Here is an 11,333-nt window from a genome sequence, read left to right as displayed (position 1 = left end):
ATTTTGTCCGTTATTGAGTGGTGTAGAAAACACTGAGAAACCTTGTCAGTCTCCTTGTCCAAAATGATCTATAGTTCTAGATCTTACCCATGATCTCTTTTCGATGAATATTAACTTTTATTAGACTTTTATTGCCTTTGATAGATCTAGATGTTCTTTTAAAGCCATGATGTTTAGAGATCTTGGCTCCAGAATGGACAATGATAATGTAAAAACTTTTTTAATATAAGCTTTGTGAAACCCACAACAGGAGTTGGATTTGGCAGACTGAGTCATTAAATAAAGATGACACTGGGGACAAAGCAAAGCCTGTTCAGTTAGAAGTTGGCTTTCAAATCCTTTTGTTGACTACATGATGACTTTACCAGATGTTTTCAGTGCATCCTGAGTGCCCCCCCCATTTGTCCAAATTCTGCATGATAGAGGGTGGTGATGGAGAAGAAAAATCCAGAAGCCAGATTCCATGGTTTTGGGGATATGGGTAGGTAAAGACTTCCTTGCAGCTGACAGAGCATAGGAACGAAGATAGAAGGAATATGAATCCATTTGCATATGACATGGTAAGAAGGCTGGATATTTGCTTGATTAATCAATATCTTCTATGATGCTTGATGTTTGAAGGCTTACACATGAAAATAAATCGAATCCACAATTACAATCTTTTTTTAATCCTTTTGCTTTCTTTTATTTTTGGACAGCATGCTTAAATTATGATTATAGTTTTACATTTGGCAGTCTGGGCCACATTATTACCAATCTCATCTCTAGAACTCACAGATTCATGGATGGTACCAATAATGTAGCCAAAAGCTCCAGTTGAGAATGTGATAGCAAAAGTGGTTGCGTGTTTTTAGTTTTCCTTTGCCTGAAATAGCTCCTCATACTTCTATAACCGTGACACATTGGTAAAAGTTATAGACCACTTATTTAAGCGTGACAGGACATTGGAAGACCTTAGAGATTTCTTTACCAGAACTCAGGGCAAAGGCCAAGCTAGTCTTTACCATACTTGATTTTCTCTTCTTTCTTTCTAAAGATTTTACTTATTTCTTGAGCTTGCACTATAAGATTCTCTTCTGCCTTCATCCACTTTCCATTTTATGTTACTTTTTGGAAGAGGTTTTCTGTCTCCAGTCCTGTACTTTCCTTTTATATCTTTATTGACAGATTTCAATTCCAGCTCACATTTTACACTCACAAATTCTATGAATGTATTTTTCTTTCCCCCAGCTTTCCTGATTTATTTAATTTATATATTGCTATTTATTATCTGTTCTTTGTGCCGTATTATTTGTAACTTTGAAGGAAATTCCTTTCCTTTTTCTTCTTAAACATTGTCTTTTTTCCTCCAATCTCTTGTTTGGGGGAAGGGATTGATTTGTTTGTGTTAAATATTTTTTCATGGTCAACTTTCAAACATAAGATGATCTTCGTGCATCATTTACATATGGAAATGATGACTACCTGATTGGGAATTTCTAAAATCTATTTCTTTTCAAAGACCTTCTTCTTCTTTATTTCAATTTTTCTTTTAAGTCTGAGACCAGGTCTCAAAGTCAGTATCTGACGCTCCCACTCACTGGCTGGTGCTCTACCACTTGAGCCATAGCTCTAACCCCAAGAACTTCTCATTCTTGGTATCTAAGGGGGCAAGCAAGTCTTCCTGATTCTGCATGGACTTTGACTTTTGTATTGCTTCTGCAACAAAGTACAACAACATGGTGTTGTGAACATTGTACATCTTTCTCCTTCTATAGTTCTGTATCATAGAGTTCCAAAGCTTGTCTCACTGTGTTATAAGACTGAGGAGTTGGCGGGATTTTGTTCCTGGCTGGAAACTTGCAGATAGATGTCTCCTGGCTTCTCACATCATCCATTCCTCCAATATGGAAGTCAGCAATGGCCGCTCACAGCCTTCTTAGATTTCATCATCCTCAACTTCTCTTCTGCCTGCCAGTTCCACCTTAAAAATGCTGTGACTGTGAGGTGCCCCCTTAATCAAATACACTAGGCTCACCTCCCTATCAGATGTGTAGTCTTCTTTCTATCAGCAACATCAAACGTGTGAGGTTGCAGGGACTGAAATGTGCACTGCCTGGGAGGGGGTGGTGCCAGTAAGATCTCTACCACACCCCTGCTACTTCATCCAGCTCGACCTGGTGGCCTTCACTCCAGAGCTGTTTGTAAGGCAGAGAGAAGTGTTCATTCAGGTGTCTCTTTATACTTCGGTACATAAAATGCTCCCAAAGAAAATGCTTGTTTCTATATTTCCAGGTTCCAGTGCATAATGTGCAAACCCTCCTTCCCTCCCTCCCTCCCTCCCTTCCTCCCTCCCTCCCTCCCTCCCTTCCTTCTTTCCTTCCTTCCTTCCTTCCTTCCTGGCTGTGAAGCACAGGCTAGCCTTGGATTTGTGATCCTTCTGCCTCAGAATCTTGGTTGCTAGGATTACAGGAATGAGCAACCTTGCTAGCTTTAGTTCATTCCTTATGGTACATAGGTTGGCCTCAGTTTTCTTACAGGAGGAAAATGCAAAGTCAGTGAATCAAGCCGCAGTAGGACGTGGACTCCTCCACAGTTGTTGCTTCCTGCTGACCTCGCTCTCTTTTTTCCTGACAAAGGACTGGAAACACTCATTACTGGACTGGCTCCCTGTCTTCATTTTGCCTCTTCAAAAATTAGAAGCTATAAACCATTGTTTTTGGAAGGCCATTACATTGTTAATTTCTATTTTATTACACAGGAAGCTAGCAAGACTAGTTTTTACCATAACTCTTTGGATAATGCCTAATTTGGGTTTTCTCTTAATAAAATGATTTCCTTGTTTCTTGTGCTACTCCACATGACTTTATGGTCCTGGAGCCAGCACAGCTGCTTCTAAGCTGTCCGTGTGATAAACTTCCTGGTAAATTATGTTTCTGCTGGATGAATTCATGTTTTTATTCAGAATAAGCTGTTATAAATGATTCATGTTTCTCTATATTTTCAGCAGGAACAAATTAATTTTTTAATTGAGCAGTGAAATGACCTGTTCTTCCAAAATACATATTAAAAAATGATGGATACAAATGACTGTGAGAATTGGGAGTCTTTGTGATAACTATTTTTTTCATTTGCTGAAGATATTTGACCAACTTTTCTTAGTAGGAATTTATAGCATTCAATAAATAATTGGAAAATGGCATCTCTTGGAATGAGATTGGAGTTCCATGAAAGAAAATAAGCCAAATACAAAAAATGAATCATATTTGATCTTATGAAAAGCCTAGAGCAAAAAAAAAAAAAAAATAACCACTAAAGGAACTAATTGAAAATTAGGTAACATTCTTATATTAAGAACTATGTGGTGACAGTACCGATAGTTTTATTTGTTTGTTTAAATAGAACTTGTATAATCCATGCATTGTATACAATAGATGACTAGATGTGGCTGACTTATGCATTATCTCACATACTTATCATTGCAGGGTAATAATACTCCATACACTTTCTCACTATTTCTTTTCTTTTCTTTTTTGCCCGAGAACTAATACTCAGTTTCAGCATCTGATGCTTATTGCTCATTGGCAGGCACCTTACCACTTGAGTCTCACCTTCAACCCCTCTTTCTTACTATTATTTAAAAATGCAGTAAAAGCTGGGCACTGGTGGCACATGCCTCTAATCCTACCTATTCAGGAGGCTGAGATCTGAAGATTATGGTTCCAAGCCAGCTCAGGCAGGATCATCCCCAAGACTCTTATCTCCAAATAAGTGTGAAAACAAAACAAACAGAAGTCGAACTATGGTGCAAGTGGGAGAGCACTAGCCTTGCATAAAAATGCTCAGGGATAGTGCCCAGGGTCCAAGTTCAAGCCCCACAACCAGCACACAAACAAAGCAAAAAAAAAAATGAAAAGAAAGCAGTATATTATTAACTGATCTCACCATCAGTACCTTTTGAACTGATTCCTCCTAGTTGACTTTTTGCAGCCTTGTACACACTTAGTGGAAGGTAAATAAATACAGCCATCATGGGAAAAGGAGTTTAACTGTTCCTCAAAAGGTTGACAATAGAATGACCGTGTGATCTTGAAATCTCACTGCTGGGTATATATTCCAAAGGAAGATTGAGAGAGATCAGATCTCTCTGGTTCATCGTAACATTATTCACAATAGCCAAGATATGGAATCAACCTAACTGACCCCAACAGGAGATGAATGGAAGGGAAAATAGGATGATAATTCTCGAATGGTGTCACTTTTTTTTCTGCCCACATTTTCTCTTCATACCTATGATTTGTATAAGAGAAAAAAATTCTCATCTTTCCTGATAATCTTTCATAGTGGAAAGTTGGCTCACTCTGGCTTCTTCATAGCTGAAATTTCATGATGTATGAGATTGATATGGCACTGAAATGCCTCCAAAATATCTTTATAGCAATTTCTACTTTGCTGTTGGTTCTAACATGAAATTGAAGCTTAGGTGCAGACTTTAAGATATAGAAAATATAATATAAACTTAGAGTTAGTCATTTTCTTGAAATATATGTTAAAGAAAAATATGTTCCCAGTTGTTCTTGTATGCACAGTTGCAACTAAATTGTCCAGATAAATTATATATATATATATATATATATATATATATATATGTTATATAGAGAGATCTGTCTGTCTGTCTGTCTATCTAGCTATCTATCCATCTATCTCTCTGGAACTATTCATGCCATATACTTTCCATTGGAGGAGTAGTTTGGGGGAGAGGTATAGACTCTTCTGGTGACTTTTTGATTGAACATCACAGTCAATGAAACCAAGGAAGACCTCAACCAAATTCATAAACAGTTCAAATACCACCCATTGCATTAGCACCCAAATGAAATGGTTGACTGGCTGTGGGAAGGACCCTGGGAAAAACAATCAAGTAATTATTTCAGTTAACTGACTTATCTGACCCCCATTAGAGTATTTTAATTAATGACTGAACCAGAGTCTAGTATAAGCTTGGTTGGCTGTGTCTGCTTTTATTCATGATCAGCTTCTTCTGACTCAAACTCATGTTTTCCCTTTGATTCATCAAATATAAATTGCATTTAAAACAAATATGGTGCAAGTTGTAGAAATTGCAGGCAATAGCTACAATGCATAAATAATGAATTCAATCGAATGTCAACAAGCAGAGCCACACCAGTCAACCATTGCTGTGGCTTCTCAGCCATATTCTTAATTGCCTGAACAATGACTTTTGGAGATGGCTATTTTCTCTCCCCCAAAAACTGAAGCGATATTGTCTGGTGATGCTACTCAAGAGTTGGGAAGGCTACTGTAAAGCTGAATAATCTTTTCAGAACCCTGTATTATTTAATTAGTAAATACTAGTGCTTACATGCAACTTAAGTTATTAGCAAAAGAGATTAACCCCTTTCTTCCTACTGAGTTTATCAATAAATATATGAAGCTTTTAATCAAGGATCCTGTACTAAAACCAACCTCATTTTCTCTCTCTTACAAGCAAAAATCAGTTTGCAGAGAAAACACTCCGGTTTCATTTCAATTCTCAGCTTGTCGAGTCCTTGTCTATTTGATTTGCTCTCCGTGAAATACATGGGTCTGCCCTCCAGTCTCATATAAGACCACTGTCAGGAGGAGTCATTCACTTCTAGCTAGGGTAACTTATCTCATATGTGGCACTGAACATTAGTTTCTCAAAAGTTATCGGATGGAAAATTCCAAGTGGATATAAGAGTTGACACACGGTATGGTCACAATTAAAACTGGTTACGAGTGCTTGGATCTATTTATTTCTTTATTTCCCTCTCCCCCCAAGTGTGTAGTTTGAACTGAGTAGCTCAGGCAGTGCACTTGGAAAAATTGGAAAGCAATTTGAAGTTTCAATAGTGTGGTAGCCTTAGACACTTGGTTGGGTATATTCAATTTTCTAATATTCTTCGGTTTGCTTTGTGAATGTAAGACTTCGTGTACCTGAATTTATGAGAGAGGGAAAAAAAGCCTGAGAATGTGTATGTGGGAGAGAGAAGAGGAGGATGGGAAGAGGAGGAGGAGGGGGAGAGAAGGGGGAGAGAGTGAGAAGAGAGAAAAGGAGAGAGGTGGGGAAGGGAGGGGCAGGGGGAGAGGCAGGTGGGGAGAGGCAGGGAGAGGCAGGTCTCTTACCCCAGTGGATGCTGTGGAATGGTGACTTGCTTCGCTCACTGGTCCTCAGGACCTGAGAAGCCACCACCCACAGAGGTTGCATGGAGCCAGCCCAGCGTGGCTCGGTCTGAAATGTGACTCAGGCAGAGAGGATGATGGAGGATGATTGCTTTCTCTTACTTGATTAAAGCTGGTAGAAGTATAAACCATTCTCCAGTTATACTTTTTTAATGCAGCTTGCTGACTATTGCTTTTCTTTTGAAATGGACATTTACTACCTATTTAGAACAATAAAATACCTCAAGGCAAACATTAAGCAAAATGGAGCCTATCTATCACACAGCCTGCACGTTTCCATAGTCATAAGCTTGAATAGGATGCTGGGTCCATGGTAAAGTCTACGTTTTTACAAGTTGCTTTATAGGGTCGCTCTGGGATCACTAATACACCTATTTGGCAAGTATCTAATGAAAGAAACCTTAATGAAAGCCAATCATTCAATGCTCTGAATTTACGGAATTTTATTTTAGGGGTACTGAAATGTGTTTTAAATGAATCATATTATATGTATTAGTGTGACAAATGCTGCTCTTGTGTAGTTCCAATTTACCCACAATAACATTTATGGGCAATTAATGTTTCATTTGCGTGCTACATTCATCTGTAATTTTCATTTACTTATTATGATGTCTAATGAGTATAAATACAGATATAACCATGGTGCTGGACTTCTGCCCATCAAGAGATCCAGACATTCATTCAGGAGAGTGTAACCATTCAGAAGCCAACAGCAAGTTTTGGAAGAAAAATTCAACCCAGGAGAGAAATTCAAGTTTCAGTAGTTGTTGAAGTTTCATTTGCAAATGGTGCTAGAAAGGATGGGTCTGTATGAAGATGCTGATGCTGGCTCCATCTCTTAAAAATCTTTTGAGCTTGAAGTATCAATTTAGATGGATGGAAAACATGCCCCCCCCCCCGCAAATGACACAGCGTCCACATTTACCCTACCTTCAAGTGCTGTAATGTTAACAACGGACACAGTCTATTTCCACGATGAAAAGCAAGAAACTGGTATCAATTCCTAAGCTAGAAGTTATCTAGAAATGTCTTCATTTCTCCTCAGATGGCCTGTTTCGGATCTAGATTTACTCTAGTGTGCTGCTTACACAAAGTCACTGTGCCTTTAAATAGTCCTTAATCTGTGGCAATTCCTTATGCCCTCCTTGCCTTTTTCCTTTTATGAGGTAGATGTAAAAGCTTGTCTTTTATTTTGACATATATTTTATTTCGGTTTTTGAGTTTCAATGGCATGTTTATTCTTTAATTATTTTATCTTTATTTTATTCTATTTTTTATTGTCTTTGTTATTTGTTTGTTTATTTTGTGGGACTTGGGCTTGAACTCAGGGCCTGGGCGCTGTCCCTGAGCCTCTTTGTGCTCAAGGCTAGTGCTTTACCACTTGATCTACAGCTCCACGTTCTGTTTTTTCTAAGTAGTTTATTGTAGATAAGAGTCTCATGTTTACTTTTATTATTTTTTATTATTTTTGTGCTAGTCCTGGATCTTGAACTCAGGACTTGGACATGTCCCTGAGCATTTTTGCTCAGGGCTACCACTCTAGCTTGAACCAAGGCTCCACTTTTTGTGGTTAAGGCCTGTTTTTGTGCCAGTACCAAGCTATTTTCATTACTGTTGCTCTGTAGTATAGTTTGATGTTTGGAGTTGTTATACCTCCAGCACTACTTCTTTCTGCCCAGGATTGATTCTGTAATTGGGGGTCTTTGGTGGCTACAAATTTTTGGATTGTTTTGTCTATCTCAGAGAAAAAAATGAGAATTGTGTTGAACTTATAGATTGCTTTGGGCAGTATTCACATTATTATAATACTAATTTTGTCAATTCAAAGTAAACACTTCAGAGGGGTACATTGTGTACATAGTATATTAATTGAAATATGGCAGAGAATTAAAACCATGTTAATTCCTGAGAAAGGTGAACTCAGTGTCCAACAAAATAAACATACCAGGAATTGAGTACTGAAGGGAAAAGTGGCATCGCGGTGAAGCGTTGCATAAATGAAGAGAGGAAGTGTGGGAGAATGTAGTCATAATAGTCAACACATATCCTACAAGATTAAGAAAACTAAGGGCCTGGGTATGTGACGGGAGAATGCTGAAAGAGGTGACATTGATCAAGTTGCACTGAATTCATAAACTGCTTCCCTGAATGGCAACTCACATGAACAACTAGTTCATGTTTGAGCCAGGATATAGTGTTGTGGATTTCTATGATCATCCACAGTTTCTTTCAGAGTGAAGACGCTAAACAGTATCTCTGCATGCTCACACTGAGGAGTGATTATTCTTACTTTGCTTGTTTAGACAAAGGGCAAATAGTTGCCTTTCATTTAGAAAACTCTATCATAGTCTGCTTTAGTTGATTTATTTCGTGGTTACATTCTGATGGTGGGGCTTTTTCAATAAAGAATTGGTGATGACCTCAAAAAAAAAAAAAAAAAAGAGTCTCATGGACTTTTCTGCCCAGGCTGGCTTTAAACTGTGACTGTCAGATCTCAGCCTCCTGAAAAGCAAGGATTACAGGCAGGAGTCACTGGCAACTAGATGTTCCTAATATTCTTTTTGATTCAACTGGCTGTTAATTGTTCAAGGGAGTTATACCATCAAACCTCATTCCTGCTTATACTTCAGTCAATTTGACTATCTATCTATCTTTCTATCTACACATAATACACATATATATCTGTGTATACCTATTACATACATATCTATAGTATAGATCTATATGTGTGTATATGTATGTTTGCACGTGTGCATACATGTGTATATATGTTTGTACCTCATGTGTGTATATCTGCATGTGGCCCTGCACGTGTCTGCATGCATGCTTGTGTTTTAGGACTGTCATCCGCTGGTGAACGGGGTGTGAGACTTCCCCTTTCTTTTCTGAAGTGAAGTGCAGAGAGCCGGTCTCTCCTCCAGCTTTCCCTGGCCGGTTCCAGCGTCCATCAGGGGATCCTGGCAACAACACTGATCTCTGTGGCCTCGGCTCACAGCAGTCCTGAACGCCCCTCCTCTGTGTGCACATTTACTAGCTGGATGTATTTTTTTCTACAAGGAAGAGCTGCCCCTCTTCACATTTAATTATTTATTCAGTTGCTTGTGCGCCGGGCTGGACAGACGCGTATTGATTCTGCTCGGTGGAATACCATCCAGGGCTGCAGCGATTTATTTGCTTGGCGGCTCAGCCCGCGCCCCCCTTGGCCTCCGCAGAGCCGCTCCAGGCTGGTTTTAGAGGGACACCATGGCCCGATCGGGCCAGCTGGGCTTCTGGTAAATAAATGGAAACAGGGACACCGATATTCAGCTACTCACAAATGCTTCACATCTGTACATGTCTCAAGGGGAAAAATACCTACTGGAGTGAAAACAAATAGCCAGATTTCTCCAGGTGAGTGTTAGGCGCAGCCCAGATCGGTTGTTTTGTTTTTCAGTGCTGGGGAATGGAGCCAGGCGCTTTTATTGAAGAACTAGATTTGAACCCAGGGCCGCCTGCTGGCGAGGCGGGCACTCTACCACTGGACCACGCCCCGGACCTCCTCCCATCCCGGGACTCGGGGCCTCTCCCTTGTAGCTGATCCTTTGGCTAGCTTGTCTTCATGGGTATGTTCTGTAGACACCAGATCTCTGATGGTTTCGAATCTGTTTGTGAGAACAGCTCTTTGGAGCTACAGCGTGGCATTGTGACCACTAAGAAGAGAGAATTCTGACCCCGCCCAGGCCCCGCCCCGCAGGCCACGCCTCTTCAGGCCACGCCCCTCCGCATCCTTGGGGCCAGGACCCTAGTGACCCCATGGTTGGAATATGACCTGACTCCTCAGAAACTTGCTTGGGTTTGAATCCCCACTGTGAGGCGGTACTTGGTGGGAGCTTCATCCAGAGGTGGGTACAGGGGCAGGAACTTTGGGGGCAGGGTGAGTGCGATTAGATAAGGTCACCAGTGTGAAGCCTGAATTGACTACTGAAGACTCTTTACAAAAGAGACAATTTAGGGGGAGAGGAAGGCAGGGAGTGTGATAGAGGGGTGCGATGATGGGAATACAGTGTAAATCTGTAGAGTTGTAACAACGAGAGTCAAAACTACTACAAGACAACTTACAACTAAACAGTGCAGACAGACAGACACACACACACACACACACACACACACACACACACACACACACAGTGGGACTCTGCGATGCCCCTCACAGCCCCGGGGAATTGCCCACCCCCACCCCCGGGTCCTCTCCAGATGCTGCTCCTTGACCTTGGGCCTTCAGAACTGCAAGACAAGGTCAATTCCTATTCTTTAAAACCTTCTCAGTCTGTGGTATCATGTAATTTGCAAAGAAAACTGGCAAGATACCACAGACTATTTATAGTTTTATGTTTCAGAAGGAAGAATGCTTTTGTGTGTGTGTGTGTTTACTTGAATTCTTTAAAGAACCCCATAGATTTTCTTCGGGGGGGTAAATTAAAACATATTTACAGAAAACATTACATTTGATTATATGTATATATATTCCTATGCATGCCATATGTTTACATATACATATTCACACACATATATAGCTATATGTATAGATCTGTCTGCACCGGTCTATACACATGCCATCTATCAGCTGTATGCATATGCATAACACACAGCCTTAAGTTTCCTTTATCATTGGTCTGAAGTATCCATGGAATTGTATTTTTTTACATTTATAACGACAGACCTATTTTTATAAGATGATCCAAGGACACATTTCTCTTCTGAATTACCTTTATTTACATCAAAGCCATCTGACACGAATATCTTATCAATTCTAACCTGACAGGTAAGAGGTACTGTTACCTGCATAAGTGCACGCAGGTGTGTCCTGATGCAATGTGGAAGGCTCAGAGACTGGGGGGAATTTGACATAAGTGCTGTGTTTGTGTGACTAACGTTTTTCTTTTCACCTCACTCTGAACCATGGGCTCATCAGTAATATCTAGGTAATCATAATTTTTACCCAAGTATGTGGTTCTCCAAGTAATTGATATACCAAACAGGATAGAGATAGAGGCCAGTTTTAGTCTATAGGCCTTCTATTTAAGTCCTTTCAGCTGTCTATTCCCAGCCCCCATGTCAAGAGAACCCTCGTGACTGAGAGCAACAGGAAT

This window comes from Dipodomys spectabilis, unplaced genomic scaffold (genome assembly GCF_019054845.1).
Source record: "Dipodomys spectabilis isolate Male_0828 unplaced genomic scaffold, ASM1905484v1 ptg000273l, whole genome shotgun sequence".
Classification (NCBI taxonomy): domain Eukaryota; kingdom Metazoa; phylum Chordata; class Mammalia; order Rodentia; family Heteromyidae; genus Dipodomys; species Dipodomys spectabilis.
Note: the sequence above shows the minus strand (reverse complement) of the source record.